Source organism: Aotus nancymaae, unplaced genomic scaffold (genome assembly GCF_030222135.1).
Source record: "Aotus nancymaae isolate 86718 unplaced genomic scaffold, 86718_ANA_hifiasm-v0.15.2.pri h1tg000040l, whole genome shotgun sequence".
Lineage (NCBI taxonomy): Eukaryota > Metazoa > Chordata > Mammalia > Primates > Aotidae > Aotus > Aotus nancymaae.
The window spans coordinates 26,182,899-26,203,296 of NW_026988454.1; positions in this window are offsets into that span (position 1 = coordinate 26,182,899).

A 20,398-nucleotide genomic window follows, 5' to 3' on the forward strand; every position below is an offset into this window, starting at 1 on the left:
CCCATTTCTTCTGATGCTATTAGCATGGGTCTATTCTCCTTCCAGAGGGCAAACCATGCAAGGACACAGTGAAAAGAAGGCCATCTGCTAGTCAGTGAGAAAGGCCTCAGAAGAAACCAACACTGCCCACAACTTGATCTTGGACTTTTAGACATCACAACTGTGAGAAAGTAAATTTCTATTGTTTAAGCCACCCAGTCTTTGATATTTGTTACATCAGCCTTTGCAAAGTCATACGTCCAAAATATCATCTTAGATATTGTAGACCTTTTAGAATGTACATTAAAGTTAATAACTTTAAAATTATTAGTAAAATTAATCTCTAGTTTGAATAATGGTTGCTTGCAGCCTGTTATAGCATTGTTTTGTCTAACTTTTGAAACTTGATATTGTTTTACTTTTAATTATTCACAGTATAAGTCATTTATCACAGCCCAATTATTTGCAAAATAAAATACAGGATGTATAATTTTTCTGTATTTTTTTTTAAAAAAATAACTTTCTGTCAAATTCCTAAACAAAATATATCTTGTGTCTAAAATGATTTATAATTTATAATGAAATTACTCCCATTTTAAAATGTTTATTGTTCACTTTGATTTAGCTAAGAATTATTACAAGCTTTCCTTCTCATGTCTTATAATTTAAAGATTATCTTAGAATTTATTCACTAATAGGAATTTTTATCAGTCTACCTATTAAGATCTATCTTTAGTGCAGGATAAATGTTATTTTATAGGGTTGCTCATACATCATGGCATTTGTTCCAAATGCCGTGGTCTATTTTCAAGAACAGTGATCGTCTCTGTGTTAATATATCACTGTTCTATGTATGCCTTCCCTGTTCTTGCCCTTTTTGTCACATTGTCTTTCTTTTATTCTTGCATTTGAGATTTTTGCATAACCGACTTAGGCAATTAGTGCCTTATGATTCCAATATTTGCTTAATCTTGTTTTGGTGATAATTTTTCAAACTTTTCTATTTTGTAATCTGTTTTTGTTGCCTCTTTACTCTGCCAGTAACCTAATTTGTCCTTTTTACCTACATTCATTGAAGCATCATCTGAATGCTAAATATATCTAATTTTTTGAATCTTATCATTATATTATTTTTAATATGAAAGACGTTTTTTGACCCTTTAAGCCCTGTTCTCACTTTTATTATATTTTATAAGGGTTTCTATGAGTATTTTACCCTTTATTCAATTACATGTCATGAATTTTTTTATTGGATTCTTTAGATGGGCAATATGTATTTTTAATTATTTTTTAAGTTTTAAATTTAGAGCATACATTTGCAAGTTTGTTACATAGATATATTGCATGATGGTGAAGTTTGAGCTTCTAGTGTACCCATCACCCAAATAGTAAACATTGTACCCATGGGTAATTTTTAAACCCTCACTCCATCTCCCCCCTCCCTACTTTTGGAGTCCCCAGTGTCTAAAATTTCTATCTTTATATCCTGATATACCAATTCTTTAGTTTTCCACTTATAAATGTGGACACATGGCATTTAACTTTCTGTTTTTGAGTTATTTCACTTAGGATAATGGCCCCCAGCTTTATCCATGTTGTTGCACAAAGCATAATTTCATTCCTTTTTATGGTTGCATGGTATCCCATGATGTCTATCTACCACAGTTGCTTTAACCAATTGACCATTATGGACACTTAGGTTGATTCCATGAGGTTCTCATGATTCCTTGAGAATTAGGTTGATTTCACTTCACTATTGTGAATAGTGCTGCAATATACATATGCGTGCAGGAGTCTTTTTTTTTTTTTTTTTTTTGAGATGGAGTTTCGCTCTTTGTTACCCAGGCTGGAGTGCAATGGTGCGATCTCGGCTCACCGCAACCTCTGCCTCCTGGGTTCAGACAATTCTCCTGCCTCAGCCTCCTGAGTAGCTGGGATTACAGGCACGCGCCACCGTGCCCAGCTAATTTTTTGTATTTTTAGTTGAGACGGGGTTTCACCATGTTGACCAGGATGGTCTCGATCTCTTGACCTCGTGATCCACCCACCTCGGCCTCCCAAAGTGCTGGGATTACAGGCGTGAGCCACCGCGCCCAGCCAGAAGTCTTTTTTTATATAATTATTTCTTTTCCTTTGGATGCATACCCAGTAGTGGGACTGCTGGGTCAAATGGCAGTTCTGTTGTTTGCTCTTTATGAAATCTCCATACTGTTTTCCATAGAGATTGTACTAATTTACATTTCCACCAAGAGTGCATAAGGGTTCCCTCTTCTCTGCATCATGACAACACTTGTTTGGAGATGTTTTAATAATAGCCATTCTGATGGGTGTTAGATGGTATCTCAATGTGGTTTTAATTTGCCTTTCTCTCATGATTAGTGATGTTAAACATTTTTTCATGTTTCTTGGCCACCTGTATGTCTTTTTTCTTCTTCTTCTTTGTTTTTTTTTTTTTTAAAAGACAAGGTACTGGGCATGGTAGCTCATGCCTATATTCCCACCACTTTGGGAAGTTGGAAGTATGTAGACAGCTTGAGCCCAGGAATCTGAGACCAGCCTGGGAAACATAGCAAAACCCCATCTCTACCAAAAAATGCAAAAGATAGCCGGGCATAGTGGCATTTGCCTATAGTCCCAGCTACTAAAGAGGATAAGGCAGGAGGATTGCTTCAACCCAGGGGGTTGAGGCTGCAGTGAGACAAGATTACAACACTGTACTCCAGCCTGGACAGCAGAGCAAGACTCAGTCTCCCTTTCTCTTTCTCTCTCTTTTTTTGATACAGGGTCTCATCCTGCTGGCCAGGCTGGAGTACAGTGGTGCAATCTTGGCTCACTGCAGCCTCAACCTCCTGGGTTTAAGTGATCTTTCCGCGTCATTCCCTTGAGTATCTAGGACTTAGGCATGTGCCACTATGCCCAGCTAAGTTTAAAATTTTTCTAAAGAAGGGGTTTTGCTATTTTGACCAGGCTGGTCTCAAACGCCTAGCCTCAAGTGATCATACTGCCTTGGACTCCCAAAGTTCTGGGATTACAGCCATGAGCTACCAAATCCAATTATATGCCTTCTTTCAAGAACAGGATTTCTTTTTGCTTGTTGAATTGATTGAATTCATTATAGGTTCTGGATATTCATTATCGGTTATAGACATAATTTGCAAAAATTTTCCTCCATTCTGTAGGTTGTCTGTTTATTCTACTGATTATTTCTTTTGCTGTGCAGAAGCTTTTTACTTTAATTAAGTCCCATTGTCTTGTTTTTGTTGCATTTACTTTTTGGGTCTTAGGCAGAAATTATTTGTCTAAGCCAATGTACAGAAGAGTTTTTCCTAGGTTTTCTTCTAGGACTTTTACAATTTCAAGTGGTGGCTTAGAGCCTTAATCCATCTTGAGTTAATTTTTGAGCGGTGAGAAAGAGATGTCAGTTACATTCTTGACAGACAATATTTTAAATGAGAAAGCCCTTTAAAAAGTGGCCAAAGAGAACTGACAAACCAGATTCTATCCAGAACAAGGTCACTAGATTGTGAATTGACTATAATTTATGTCACATGAGGAGTTATAAATCAGACAGTTGTTTAGTTGGGAGAAGAAAGGAGATGTTGAAAAGACATAGATGTATAAATATTGTCAGGGCTGTAATTGGGATAAATGATATTTTAAAAATGGATGTAGCAAAGTGCAGATTGCAGATTTCATTTCAATCTATATAAAAACTGTGTTACAAAAAGATCCAATGTTCGTTGATTTAAATTGCAGAGGGACTTAGTTCTCTATTATAGGTATTCAAATATAGCCAAAATGACCTATTGCCAAAGGGCCTTTTGAAAGAGATTTCTAATTATTGTGGATATTTGACTAGATGTTTTTTCTTAGTACAAGATTGTATGTAAAGGCAAAAGGAAACATTAAGCAAAATTTGATTTTGTAATTTATACTGGCTTACTGTTTGAAAAGAGAGGCTTTCAAAATTTTGTTTTCTTTTATTAAAAACCCACATTTCCAAAATGCTAAAGTTTGATCCTAATGATACAGTTAATGAATACAAATTGGATTCTAAAGTAATTATTCTTTCCAGTCCAATAATCATAAACAGCTTTAACAACTTTCCTTTTGCTCTAGATCAAAGTGAAATATGTTTAAGTCAGTTATTTTAAAAGGCATGCATAAAGAATAGCTGTAAAGGAGAGTAATGTCGAAAAACATTGCAGTTTTACTTATTAGACTGAGGCAGATCTTTTCACCTGGGCAAAATGTCAGAATATGTACAAAAATCGTTACCTTTTTATACACATTCTGAAAAGTAGCTTTCAGAATATGTATAAAAAGTATTAACTATGCTTTTCCTTGTTTTTCAATCATCTCTTTCTAGGATATAATTTTAAAATTGCTACCTGAATTTCTAAGTAAACCTAATAAATATGTTATCCCTTTCTTTAAAGTATAATATTGCCACTAATTTTCTAGGTTAAGAAGTGGAATGTTTATTGTAATAACTGATTTAAAGGAAATAATATTTATACATGTTGTTTAATTAATTATTAACGAAGTGTAGTTAAACCCTGTGCACTGTTCCTCCTTCCAATTTATAAAGTATTCAGATAGGGTATCTCATTTGGGATTACCCTGTGAGATATTATTCTAGATGCTTCAGAATAATTTTTCTTTTAATCCAGTATCACAAGTCATTTAGCTATTCTAATGAAGAAAGAGAAGCTTCCCTCCTTGCTCTAATTTCTACATGTATATGCTTTCAAAACTGTCATGGTCGATGCTCTCATTACCCTAACCGTGCCTGCTTATAATGAAAGCTGCCCACACAATTTTCCACTAAAGATTACAAAACTTTGATTAGATTGACTTTGAATCTACATCATTCACTATTGTGGGTAATTAAGGCTACAATTGAACATATGTATGGTATTTTTACTTAGCTTTGAAATATGTACATTGTGTCCTTTTTAAATTGACAGTGATAGTACAAATGCAAATGTAAAACATGATTCAATTTGACTAGATGTAGTTTCATATATTTTCAAGTAAAACTGTTATGCATGTTTTATTAGTTATTAAAGTTATTTTGACACGAAGCATACAGATGGAGAACATTTTAGATTCACTTGTGCATTTATCCCAGGACCACTTATCCATGAGTCTCAATCCTGTACCAGAGAAAATGCTGGTGTCTGGAGAATAGTAGACAGTTAACAAACATTATTATTTATGAATATTTATGCCTATTATTCTTCATGGATAAAGCAAAATGACTAAAATAAGTCCCATGATCAGCAAATTAAATGTCATAAATTTCATATACTAATAATCTGCATTTTTTTCATAGAAGAGTCTTGCAAGTAATCAATTACAGCTTACATGCTATTAATGGAAAAGTTATTAATAAATTTCAGTGACAAGTGTTAGGGTCCTCAGGAGTTCAGAAGGAGTATAAATTGTAACAAAGATATGTAGTAAAGGTCTTAAAAGAGATGTCTGTTATTTGCAGACACATAACATCCCTGAGGAGTAGAATCTAATATGGTTGATCATAAAAAGTTGGCATCATTGTTTGGGTGGTAGAGGGTGTTGTAAAAAGTCCTATATATTTCTAGAGCTCCAGATAGTTTCACTAGTGAACTGTTTAATTTAACAAATAATGTGTGTCAAGCCATATTAAAGCTCAACATACCGTGTTTCTAAATACAGAAACGTGTCTAAGAAGTTGTAAAGTATATCAGTGAAAAATACTTCAAAATATTTGCATAAGATGAAGTATGGTTCCTTTAGCTATTAAATTTTCATATGAGAAATACCTCATTTTTCAACAATGCTAGGAGTGGCAGATATATTTATTTCATCACCTGTACTTGTAAAATATTCTTTCTCCTTTCTTCTTTATTTGGTATTCCAGAAAAGAGGAAACTCTCATAAACGCATGTCAGTAATGCAAATTGCTAGAAGGTAAAGTAGGTTATTTGTATTTATTATTATCCTCTAGTTCTTAGGCTACAAAATTATGTTGGTTTTGAGAAGTTCAACCAATGATCAGGATGTCATACTAATTAAAGCAGCCAGCAGATGTCATTTTTAAAATATTTATTATTTTTTGATGTGTGGGCACTTGAGATATGTCTCCTAAACAAATTTAATTTTTGCTTCAAGAACCTGCATGTAATATCTTTTTAATATATACTTTCAATATCTATCAAATTCCACATGATTTTCTATTATTCCTTTGATAAATGTGTTCTTTCTTTTTAACACCTTTGTTGAGTATAATTCGTGTGCCATAAAATTTAACCATGTTAAGTGTAAACATCAGTGGTTTTAATAAATGTATACAGTCATGCATTCATCACCAAAAAAAAACCAGTTTTAGAACAATATTGCCCTCAAGTTCCTTCAGGCCTATTGACAATCAATCGCTACTCCCAGACCTATTCCCACCAACTTGTAGTCTTGTGTGTGTGTTTGTGGGTGTATACGTGTGTGCATGCTACATTTTTCCTTTTCTAGAAATGTTGTATAAATTCATACAGCATGTCATCTTTTGTGTGTGGCTCATTTTTCTTAACATTATATTTCTAGAGAGTCATCCCTGTTTTTGTGTGTATTGATACTTAGTTTAAAATTACTTGTGAGAGCTTGGTGAAGTAGCTTACATTTGTAATCCTGGCATGTTGGGAGGCTAAGGCAGGCAGATTGTTTGAGTCCAGGAGTTCAAGACCAGCCTGGGTAATGCGGCGAAACTGGTCTGGTGAATGCGTGTGGTTCCAGCTACTCGGGAGGCTGAGGCAGGAGGATTGCTTGAGCCTGGGAAGAGGAAGTTGCAGTGAGCTGAGACATTGCCACTGCACTGAAGGCTGGGCAAAAGAGTGAAACCGTGTCTCAAATTAAAAAAAAAAAAATGAATAAATTACTTGTGAGTACACACATACATTCTACATTACTTATTCACCATTTAAAACACATTTTTTGTTATTACTTAAGGCCATTATGAATACTGTTGCTATTATCATTCATATATAGGTCTTTTTGTAGACATATGTATTAAGTTTTTTGGATATATTCTTTGGAAAGGAATTATTGGGTCCTATGTTAAATGTATGTTTTGCTTTAAACAAGCAATAACACACATATGCACACTGCCGAGCTACTTTATAAATTCCAGACTATTTTCTTTTATTATTATTATACTCTAAGTTCTGGGGTACATGTGTAGAATGTGCAGGTTTGTTACAAAGGCATACACATGCCATGGTGGTTTGCTGTATCCATCACCCAGTCATCTACATTAGGAATTTCTCCTAATACTATTCGTCGCCTATTCCTCTTCCCCCTGCTATCCCTCCCCTACCCACCCTTGCCCCAACAGGCCCCAGTGTGTGATGTTCCCCTCCCTGTGTCCATGAATTCTCATTGTTCAACACTCACTTATAAGTGAAAACATGCAGTGTTTGTTTTTCTGTTCTTGCCTCCATTATCTGAGAATAATGGTTTCCAGCTTCATCCATATCCCTGCAAAGGACATGAACTATCCTTTTTTATGGCTGCATGGTATTCCCTGCTATATATGTGCCACATTTTCTTTATCCAGTCTATCACTGATGGGCATTTGGGCTTGTTCCAAGTCTTTGCTATTGTGAAGAGTGCCACAATAAACATTTGTGTGCATGTGTCTTGATAATAGAATGATTTACAATCCTTTGAGTATATATCCAGTAATGGGATTGCTGGGTCAAATGGTATTTCTAGTTCTAGATCCTTGAGAGTTGCCACACTGTCTTCCAAAATGGTTGAACAGTTAATTTATACTCCCACCAACAGTGTGAAAGTATTCCTATTTCTCCACATCCTCTCCAGCATCTGTTGTTTCCTGATTTTTTAATGATCGCCATTCCAACTGGTGTGAGATGGTGTCACAATGTGGTTTTGATTTGCATTTCTCTAATGACCAGTGATTATGAGCTTTTCTTCACATTTGTTGCCTGCAAAAATGTCTTCTTTTGAGAAGTGTCTGTTCATATCCTTCACCCACTTTTCGATGGGATTGTTTGCTTTTTTCTTGTAAATTTGTTGAAGTTCTTTGTAGATTCTGGATATGCCAGACTATTTTCTAAAGTTTTAGGATCAATTTAGGTTTCCAATAGCAATGCTTCAAAGTCCGATTTTTCTGTATCCTCTCTGATACCTAGTAAAATTAGTGCTCTTTATTTTAGTTATTTTAGTGATCATTCAATGGTTTTAATTTCCATTTCCTAAATGATTAATGTTTTTGAGCATCGTTTAATGTGCTTATGTGCCCTTTAAGTACCTTCTTTGGTTATGTGTCTATTTACCTGCTATTTAGTTGTTTGTGTTATCATTAATTTGTAAGAATTATTTAAATTTTTCAATACAAGTATTTTATGAGATTTATATTTTGAAAACATTTTTCATCCAGTATGTTAATTTTCATTTTCTTAATGGTCTCTTATGAAGTTCACATATTTTTAATTTTGACAAGGTACAATTTATCAAAATCTCCCTTTTCTGTTTCCAACTGTTGTGCCTAAGAAAGCTTTGTTTAACTTTAAACAAAAAATTTTTCTCCTATGTTTTGTCCTAGAAGTTTTAAATCTTTAATCATTATATTTAAGGCTATTATTTTTAATTGTTATATTTAGGGCTATAATTTATTATGAGGGAATTATTAAATATGTGAACAAATGTTCTTTGAAAAAAAAATTTGAAGGAAAGAGACTTTATTCCTGTAAACAATTTGCAAATCAAGAAGATGCAGCCTTCAAAGGTGCATTCCAGAGAACAAAGAGAGGGTTTGGGGTTTACGGCAAAAGTTCCTCTTCAAGTTCTCGGTCAGGTTTGTTTATGCAAATAAGGCTTGAAACACTTATTTTTGATTGGTTGGCCCAGTTGGGTTCTGATTGGTTGATATAGCTGAGCCTTCATTGACTGGGCCAAGTGACCTCTTTTTGGTTGTTTCCCAAGCTGGAAACTAGAAGTCTCTGTCAGATGTTTCAAACTGTGGAATGAAAGTGGGGATTTCTGGCAGTTTATTTTGACACCGAAAACTGCAACCGATTTGATTTGATTGTAGAAAGGGAGGTCCTGTGATAGTTTTACACCTTTCTGAGAACACAGAGTCCAGCGACTGCTCCTTCTCCCAGCCATGACCATCTCCTTCTGGTTTAAATTCCAACATCTCAGTTTTCCACGGGGAATCCATTTCTGTCAGCCAGGAGCATACTTTACCATGTATAGTATGGTAAGAGTCTGTTTGTTTTTTTGCATTTGTATAACCCATTGATCCACTATAGTTATTAAAAATGTCACACTTTACCTGTTATATTTTCTTGGCATCTTTTTGGAAAAACAATTGTCCATATGTGTTTTGGTAAATATCTGAATCTTTACTAAGTTCTATTTATCTATATCATTCTACTTATGCTAATACTGCAGGTCTTGTTTGCTACATACTCTCAAAGTATTATATTATGATTTAAAATCATGTAGTATAAGTCTGCATTCCACTGTTTCAAATTGTTTAGCTATTGTATAGATATAAATAACATGCATATAAATAATAAAATTTGTTTTTCAATTTCTAGATAAAATCCAGGATTTTAATATGAAATGTTTAAAAATTATATATTAATTAATTTAGAAAGAATTGCCTTCTTAACAACATTAAGTATTCCAGTACATGAAAAGGACATATCTGACTATATGTTTAGATGTTCCTTATTTTCTCTTAGTGATGTTTTATAGCTTTTACTATTCAGTACATGCAGAGCACATCTTTCACACTTTTTTTTATAAATAGTGTCATTTTCTTACTTTTGTAAATAGAATGTTTATAAAATTTCCTTTTGGAGTTGTTTGAGAATAGTATATAGAGACATAATTGTTTGATTTTTTTTTTAATTTGTATTCTGTGACTTCACTAAATTTACTGACTAATTTCTGTGGCTCTTTTATAGACTGGTTAGAGTTTTCCACATACACTATAGTATTCTCTGTGAATAAAGACAGTTTTGCTTTCTCTTTTCCAAGTGCATGATTTTTATTTCTTTTCTTGGATTATTACTTTTTTTTTAGAGGGGAGCACAGCTTCCATTCCAATGATCAATAGCAGGGGGTAGATTTCCTTGTCTCATTTCCAATCTGAGCTTTTTAGTAGTTGCCCAAAAGTTTACAATATATATATTTAATTTATCATAATCTATTTCAGTTAGTGTTGATTTATGTTGGCAAAAATATAGCAATTTTTATTAGCACAGCTCCATTTCCTTGCCTTTTTTTCCTGCTAGTCTCTTTCTTTGTGTATGTCCGTTTTTGCTTTAAATCGTCATATGACTCTTCATTAATCAACAGAAAAAGAAAACATGTCAATATTTTATAATTAACCTGACATTTACTATTTCTAATGTTCGTCATTTTCTCCTGTCCGGGTGAATTACACTCTAGTGCCGTTTCTTTTCAGCCTGGAGAGCTTTCTTTAGTATTTCTTGTAGGACTGCTCGCCTAGACATACGTTCTCTGTTTATTTTTTACCATTATTTTAAAATCTAGAACTGTGTTTATTTTACCTTTCTTTATTAAAGTTAATCCTGTCGAATATGTAATTCTTACTTGACAATTTGTGGTGTGTGTGTTTCACTTTCACTTTGTCATTCTTCTGAAAAGTATCTTCTGCTTTCTATTGCTTCTGACGAGAAATAAGCCATTAAGAAATTATTGTTTGTTAATCTTCTTTGCTTTGATCCTTTATGGGTTTTATTGAGCTTATTGCATTTTTAAATTAAATCCTTAACCCAAAATTTGAAACGTTTCAGCCATTATGTTTTTCCAATTTTTTTTCTACTTGTTTTTTCTTTCTCTTTACTTTCTAGAAAAAATTACTCATATGTGAGGATTTATGATATTGTTCCATCGTTCTCCATAGCTCCATTTATGTTTCTTCCAATTTTTGTTTCCTTCTGATCTTAGCATAATTACTGTTGATGTATACTCAAATTCAATAATTCTTCTGCCATCCCAAATTTCTGTTTAAACATATGTAGTGAAATTTTTATTTCACTTATCTTATTTTTCACCTCTAGAATAGTGTTTCATAATTCTTAGTATATTTTCACTAGTTTTAAAAACATTTTGTCTTTATTTTAAAACAGTTGCTTTGAAGTATTTTCTCAGTCCAACCCATTTGCCCACACTGAGTCAGTTTCTAGCAACTGCTTTTTAAAAACCCAAGTTGAATAAGGGCAACACTTTCATATTTTTTTTTCTTTTCTAATAATTCTTAGTTAAAAACTATCTATTGTAGATTACACTTTGTAGCAACTCTTTCTTTTTTTTCATTTTTTAAAAGTTTTTGATTTTTGGTTTTCCCAGATTCAAAGGGCAAAAGAAGGCCACAAGCTTAGTACCATTCTTATCTAAAGAAGTAACAGCTCTTCCACATTAAACATTTCTAATTTTTTTTTTGGTTAAATAAGAAGTCTCTTTTGGAAAATTTAGTCTAATTTATGTTTGTTTTCAGCAGAGGAGAATTCTTCAGGCATCTTTATACAACAGTTACAAGAAGTAGCTCCAAAAGATTTTTAATCAACACACAGAAATTATTTTAAAAAGCATGACAATATATTTTTACTTATGCCCTAGGTGAAAGAATATATGGTGCTTACAGATACTAAATAATATTGAATTTGCAGATAACTAACAGTTTACAAGACTTAGTCTTTTTGTGTGCACAGTTGCATACAAAAAAAAAACGAAGATATATGACACTAATAATAGAGTTGCAGGTTACCCTTTAAGTAGAATTTCAAAATTGCTTCATTCAGACTATAAAGTATTTGTTTCAATAGTTCTCCCTTCAAAATACCTAAATGTTTATTTTTCCTTTGAACTTGTATTTATAATACCATGGTATGACTAAAGATCTTTACTTTTCTATGATATTGTACAAAAACTTCATTATTTTTCATAAAAGTATCTTTAAATATATAATTTATCGAGAGGGATTCCTTGATTTGTTTGTTCTGTCCTACAAGGTATCTGGAGGCAGTATTTTTTCCAACTGTGCGTTTATAAATAGTAACATATAAGTAATGTATAAATTAGTCAATTTCTTTAGTATTCTGAAGTCTCCACAATTGTTCTCAAGATTTCATGCTTAGCAACTTCATAGTGTCTGGAAATTTTCTCTTAGTTCTTCAACAAATCTCTCAGATCTCAATTTTATTTCATAATACTGTTGAATTAGGGTTGATATAAAAAATAATTTTGCTTTATTCTGATAAGGAGTTATTTCCCTAAAATATTTCATTGTACCAATATAATCAAAACGTCAAATTGAATACCTTTTCTATCAGTGCTTTAAATTAGTAATTCAAGTAATATTTGAAAGTATTTTTCAAGAAGGATACAGTACTTGTGCTAAAATTAAAACTACCCTTGATTCTACCATGAAAGAATATTTCCAGTGAAATAATAACTTGTGTGCATTGAGCTAATATTGGTCTATGAAAAATGGTTTCTCGAATGCTATGTTTCAGCTATGATTACATCACATCCCCAAGGAATTTGGTTGTATTTTTCTTTCACTAGCCTGGAGAGTAGAACAGTTATAATCTCAGTAGACATCTATGAGACATTAAGAACTTAATCTTAGAGTACTAAAAGCAATCTGGGATCTAAGGGTTATCTAAAGATAGAATCTCAGGGAAATCATTATGTTTTCACTGTAAAGAAGCTAGTTCAGTTAACTTTTTATTTTTATATATTAACATTATGTGAAGACATATTTAAATATTAACTTATAATTCACTTCAAACTTTGAAAAAATAAGACTTCTCTCTTAAATCTATCCAAACAAGACATTTATATTTCTTATTCTAACTTGTTAGTCTCAATTCACTAGTGATGGGTCAGTTTTAATTAATTGTGCTTGCCTCTTAATTGATCTTCAAACCCAGATATACATCACTTTACAAGATATATTGGTCTCAATGAACTATGAGAATCTTTAGCTCATTATACAAAACATCTCCTTTCTGTAGTATTAAAGACTACTCTTTCAAACCAGTGACCCATTCTCAAATTCTTACTTCCAATTTTTATCTCTATCAGATTCAGAATTACCTGTGAAAGCACAAATATGAGTATTCTTAGTAATATCACACTGGTCAATTTCTGGAACACTGTGTACTATTTTGTGTTTTCAATCTTTTATATTGCTACTTCTATCTATGTGTCATTTGTGCCCTAAAAAGTATCTTCTGCTATTCAAGACCTAGTTCAAATGTCAACTCTTCTGAAATATGTATTATTGATGCTCTTTGGGTTTTCGGGGAAATGGCATTCATATTACTGTCAGCAATGTTAGTCCGTGGTAAAGTTTATGTGGAGATTTCAGGACATCATTTATTTAGCTGTATAGCTACCCTAAATCTTGCTGCTTATATATAGAAAGTATATGATCAATGAATGGAATTACTAGTTGTTTTTTTTTAAATGACAACACAGTTTTATAATTTTCTGTAATATATAAATTTCTGTAAGCCTCACTCTAGATAAAGTCAGGGTAATTCATATGCCCCAATAAAACTGGAGAATAGTACTTGATTCTTTGATAATACATACTTCAAGATGTTCAAGAGATGAGATATTTATATTTCATTCATTCTCCCACATGTTTAAGTATTCATCCAGCAACTATTTCTTAAATTTCTGCTGGATGTATTTAAGATTGAAGAAAGATGTGCTGGGAGAGAAACATGGAAAATGCCCTGTGCAGACTGTCAAAACACAATATCCAGGCCCTGAACATGTGTGAAATAAGTGTCCTAAAACCTAACTTAACTAGCTTGACTGATGTATCCATTAGGGTTTGACCGAAGAAGTATATTAGTAGAGTAATACGGAAGAAAGTGTTTACTATAGGAATGAAAATACAAAAAATGTAGACGCCGTTAAAGAATGCTAGGGAAGATTTACACTACTGTATCTCCTGATATACTAAAATCAGGACAGCTGGCAGGAAGAAAATATTTGATCTGATGATGGAGGAAAGCAAAGGAAAAGAAGAACAGAGAGGAACAAACTGAAGCCCTGGACTTATGTAAAATAAATGGCTCAATTATGTGTGTGGGAAGCAGTTAAGATGTACAAGTAAGATTTTAACTGACTTCAACCTCAAAAATACTAGTTTCTGTCAGAAGTTGCTAGCACCTCTTCCCATGGGACTGCACATATGCCTAATGGCCTGTGTACATGACCTGGAGAAGCTAAAGCAGGAGGGTTGAGGTGAGCTAGGGTAGTTGCAGACTCAAAGGATGATTGAATATATCAGCCACCCGCGTAAGCTCTAGTGTTGCTCAGAGCATTATGCAGACCTTCTAAATGAAGTGTCTCATACACTTTTTGCATTCTTGAATTTGTAAACATTTCTGTTGTGGCCACACTTAACCCAGAATCACAGAAGGAAGTGAATACTGGGGACTGTAGTTCAGGCATAGATAAGTTGACAGTATAGAGTCACCTCTGCTAGATCCCTTTGTCTAGAACTTAGTTAAAACACAATCAACTTATTGTATGTTTCATAAAGTTGCTGTTTGAGTTTTTCAGCAAATATATATATTTTGAGACTGGTTCTTCCTCGCTCTGTTGCCAAGGCTGGAGCCCAGTAGCGTGATTATGGCTCACTACAACCTTGACTTCCCAGGCTCAAGAGATCCTCCTGCCTCAGCCTCCTGAGTAGCTGTGTTGTTACACAATAGATGGCTATTTTTTTCTTTTTCTTTTTTTTGAGACAAAATTTCACTCTGTCACCCATGCTGCAGTGAAGTGGCGTGGTTCTCAGTTACATGCAAAATCCACCTCCTGGGTTCAAGTGATTCTCCTAATTCGCCTCCTGAGTAGCTGGGACTACGGCGGTGTACCACCACGCCTGGCTAATTTTTCATATTTTTGATACAGACAGGGTTTCACCATGTTGGCCAGGCTGGTATCGAGCTCCTGATCACCACCTAGTGTTTCATAATTCTTAGTATATTTTCAATATACTAAGTATATTAGAGGTATATTTTGAAATATACTAAGTATATTTTCAATATACTGATCACCACCTCAGCCTCCTACAGTGCTGGGATTACAAGCATACACCACTGTGCCCAGCCCATAATGTTTTCTTTTACCCTTCTTTCTTTCTTTCTTTCTTTTTTTTTTTTTTTTTTTTTTTTTTTTTTGTAGAGACAGAGTCTCACTCTGTATAGGCTGGTCTTGAATTTCTGGGATCAAGCTATACTCTCACATCAGCCTTCCAACATGCCGGGATTACAGGTGTGAGCCACCACATATAACCCTTCAGCAAATATTTCAAAACAAATAGAGCTGTTGAATGTGGTAGATATTTAATTTGTCTTTGAGTTATAGTTTGTCTGTTAGTCATCTTACATCAGCAAGCTAAATATAAAGAACCTTTTCCCATATAAGAATTTTAATATTTTACGTATATATGTGTGTTTGTGTGTGTGTGTGTGTATCAATTTATCTGCCAACTCATTAGCAGTCTTATATAATGTAGACATATTGAACAATTTAACTTTATGAAAATAAATACCTGTTCAAAATTACATGATGGTTGGAATATAGCCAGAGTTTTATTTAGTGTTTAGTGCCACTTTAAGTGTGACACTAAATTCCATGCTTATGTTTCCTAATATCAAACATGCAAGAGCAGCATTTATATTTATGTGGCCAAATTGAGGGAATTACATGTGTTTTTAATATAGATACTATATTATTTAAGAATAGAACATACAAAATATAATCTGATAATGATTTTCTTCTACAGACTGCTAACATAAAATGTAATTTTGGGTGAAAAAATCTAGCTGTGTCATCTTTTGTTCTCATTCTGGAATTTTTTATTTTGTTATCATTTTAAGTGAATTACTAAGCTTGACTTCTTATGATTGACTTTGTTTTAAAATCAAGTCATTAAATGAAATTGACTATCTCTCAATATTATACATTACTAACAGCCTTTTATAATCAGAAGGATCCGTTAATTGGCATATTTATTTCTACTTAGGTCTAATAATTAAGATAATTTTTAACTTACTAATTCAAGACATTTTGTGGGAGTGTGAAATCTACTGATTATCTCAAAAAAGAAAATCAAAATTTTAATTGCTACCATAGCCTGAAGCAATAAAACAAACTCCAAGGCTTTGTGCTTAATAATGTCTTTCCCTAAGTCTACCTGTTTGATTCAGTAAGCTCAAACTAGCCACAAAACACGTTTTCAGGCTCTCTGGTAATTAGGAAAATGCCAAAAATTCAGATAACAATTATTGAAGGTAAAAGCCTTGATTTCATAATCGATTGTTTATATATGTATCTACAGATGTATATAGTTGCCCATGTCATATGCAATAGACATGGTTTGTTTTTCCCTCTACAAGGGTAGAATAGTAGAGTGGTTTGGCAGATTACATTTTTTAAAGTTGGCTAAAACAGTATCTTTCATTATACATTCCCTTCTTTCAGTGCAATTTAGATACTCTTCTCATTGTGAGGTGAAGTATGTTTCCTCCTCTTGGATCTAGGTCTGTTGATGAATATGGCAAAAGTGATGCCATATAACTTCCAAAGCTGGGCCATCAAAGGTAAGATAGTATCCATTTGATTTTATTGAGACACCTTTTCTTGGAACTGAATCACCATGTCCTATGGAAGTCCAAGTAGACTGGAAAGGTTCACATGGAGGTAAAATGAAACCTTCCCATCTCCCCATGTTCACCCCTTAACATACACCCCCTCACACACACATGCACACACAGGACCTGGCTGAACTTTCAGGCCAATTTTTGAGCTATGTGAGTGAACCATCTCGAAAGTGGACAAACTTATGCCCTGTCAAGCTGCCTTAAAAGAAGCCATTTGGAAAGAGATGGAACAGCCTAATGAAGTTTGTATTTCTCAACAAAATAAAATGACTGTTTTGTTTTATGTAATACCATTAGGACACAGAAGGCACCAAGTTTCCACCTGATTTACTTGGAATATTTGCCTTTGGAGCCCTGAGTGCCATGTGAGAAATCCAAGGCTGTTGTCCTTTTTCGGTGCTCAGGCCACATAGAAAGGCCATGCTAGGTAATAGATAGTTGACAATCCCAGCTGAGTGAGATCTCCAGTGACAGCCACCATCAACTACCAGGCATGTAAATAAGGGAGTCTCTACCTGAGTTTTTCTCCAGCAAGCCAGTCACTGCCAATGTGTACTTACAGAATAAGGAGCAGAAAGAACTGCACCCATTCTGAATTGGGTTTCATGGGGTCTGTGAGCATTCTATTGAATGATCATTTTAGGACCACAAATTTTAGCTTAATGTGTTACACACACATAGATAGCCAAAATAGACATATCATGGTACCAGGAATGAAGTGCTGCCTTTACACAATCAAAAACACATTACCATGGTGTGGTACTAGTTGGTGGCAGAAGCTATAAGGATATTGAGGAGACCATTAGTTAAAGACTAAACAGTGTCAAAGAGAGTTTTAGCAAAACTTTGAAGGACCAGCCGAGTTGGTAGGTGGGGCTTAAAGGAAAGTGAGGAGAGTGTTACTGGTGTTAGAGAAAAGGACACCTTTTATATGCAGAGACAGTATCAAACTGACAACTATAGTAATATAGAAATTAGACAGTATATTAATTAACTTGATGATACAGCTAAGGAAATTTCCACATAAAGTTTTGAGTGTGCAGTTTGTCATTTTTCTAGATGCCAGGTACAAAATGAGAGAGAAAAATTTTAGTATTAATATAAATGATTTGCTGAGTTTGCAAATAAAACTGTTTCTCATTCCTTACTCCTTTAAAAGAAGAATCATAGAGTAAGAAATTGCTGTGTGTCATAGATTAACTCCAGGTCATTGTCAAGAAAATGTTTCATGGTAAAAATGTAACTAAGGATGCAAATTTAAAACCATTTGTTAATAATTCAAGCTTCAGTGGAATCTAATTGCAAGCTCTGTGGACACCTCTGTTAAAAAACATGGTTTCTGATATGGTTTGGCTGTGTCTCCATCAAAATCTCATTTTCAGTTCCCACATGTCATGGGAGGAACCCAGTGTGAGGTAATTGACTCATGGGGTGGGTCTTTCTCATTCTGTTCTTATGATCGTGAATAAGTCTCAAGAGATCTGATGGTTTTATAAAGAGGAGTTCCCCTACACAAGCTTTCTGTTTGTCTTGTGCCATCCATGTAAGATGTGACTTGCTTCTCCTGGCCTTTCACATGATTGTGAGGCCTACCCAGCCACATGGAATTGTTAGTCCCTTACAACCCCTTTTTCTTCCCAATCTTGGGTATATCTCTATCAGCAGTGTGAAAACAGACTAATACAGTAAATAGGTACCAGGAGTGGGATGTTGTGGTAAAGACATCTGAAAATGTGGAAGCAATTTTGGAACTGGGTAAAAGGCAGAGGTTGGAACAGTTCAGAGGGACTCAGAAGGAGATAGGAAAATGTGGGAAGGTTTGGAACCTCCTAGAGACTTGTTAAATGGCTGTGACAAAAATGCTGATAGTGATATTAACAATAATGTCCAGGCTGAGGTAGTCTCAGATGGAGATGAGGAACTTACTGGGAACTGGAGCAAAGGCAACTCTTGTTATGTTTTAACAAAGAGACTGGTGGCATTTTACCCCTGCCCTAGAGATTTGTGGAACTTTAAGCTTGAGAGAGATGATTTAGGGTATCTGGTGGAAGAAATGCCTAAGCATCAAAGCATTCAAGAAGTGACTTGGGAGCTGTTTAAGGCATTCAGTTTTAAAAGAGAAACAGAGCATAGTTTGGAAAATTTGCAGCCTGACAATGCAATAGAAAAGAACATCCCATTTTCTGAGGATAAGTTCAAGCTAGCTGCAGAAATTTCTGTAAGTAATGAGAAGCCGAAAGTTGATCCCAAAGACAAGGGGAAAAATGTCTCCAGGTCATATCAGAGGTCTTCACTGCAATCCCTCCCATCAAAGACTCAGAGGCGTAGGAGGAAATAATTGTTTTGTGAGCTGGACCCAGGGGCCCCGTGCTGTGTGCATTCTAGGGACTTGGTGCCCTCTGTCCCAGCCATTCCAGCAGTGACTTAAAAGGGCCAAGTTACAGCTTGGGCCATGGCTTCAGAGGGTGCAAGCCCCAACCATTGGCAGCTTCCATGTGGGTTGAGCATGTGGGTGCACAGAAGTCAATAATTGCAGTTTGATAACCTTCACCTAGATTTTAGAGGATGTATAGAAATGCCTGGATGCCCAGGCAAAAGTCTGATACAAGGGCAGGGCCCTCATGAGGAACTTCTGTTAGCACTATGTGGGAAATGTAGAGTTGGCGCTTCGTCACAGAGTCCCTACTGAGGCACTGTCTTGTAGAGCTGTGAGAAGAAGGCCACCATCCTTTAGACCCCAAAATGGTAGATCCACTGACAACTTGCACTGTGCTCCTGGAAAAGCTGCAGACACTCAACACCAGCCCATGAAAGCATCCAGAAGAGGAGCTATACCCTGCAAAGCCATAGGGATGGAGCTGCTTGAGCAGCAGAGGTGGGCTGTGGGAGTCCACCTCTTGCACTAGCATGACCTGAATGTGAAACATGGAGTCAAAGGAGATTATTTTGGTGCTTTAAGATTTGACTACCAAGCTGGATTTTGGACTTGCATGGGGCCTGTAGCCCCTTTGTTTTGGCCAATTTCTCCCATTTGTAATGGCTGTATTTACCCAATTCCTGCACCATGTTGTTTCTAGGAAGTAACTAAGTTGCTTTTCATTTTACAGGCTCATAGGCAGAAGGAACTTGCTTTGTCTCAAAGGAGACTTTGGACTATGGACTTTTGAGTTAATGCTGAAATGAGTTAAAACTTTGAAGGACTGTTGGAAAGGCATGATTGGTTTTGAAATATGAGGATATGAGATTTGGGAGGGGCCAGGGGTGGAATGATATGGTTTGGCTGTGTCTCCACCAAAATCTCATCTTCAATTACCATGTGTTGTGGGACAAACCCAGTCAGAGGTAATTGAATTATTTCTTTTGCTGTTCTGTGATAGTGAATCAGTCTTATGAGATGTGATGGTTTTATAAAGAGTAGTTCCCCTGTACAAGCTCTCTTTGCCTGCTGCCATCCATGTTAGATGTGACTTGCTTTCTGCCATAATTGTGAGGCCTCCCCCACCACATGGAACTGTAAGTACTTTAAAACCTCTTTTTATTCCCAGTCTCAGTATGTCTATTATCAGCAGTGTGAAAATGAACTAATACAGTTTTTAAGGTCATGAGATACTTTATGCCTTAGGAGACTCCAAAGGGATCTCTCACTGAAACATTTTTGTGGATTCGAATGTGGATTTTGTTTAAAAGATGAG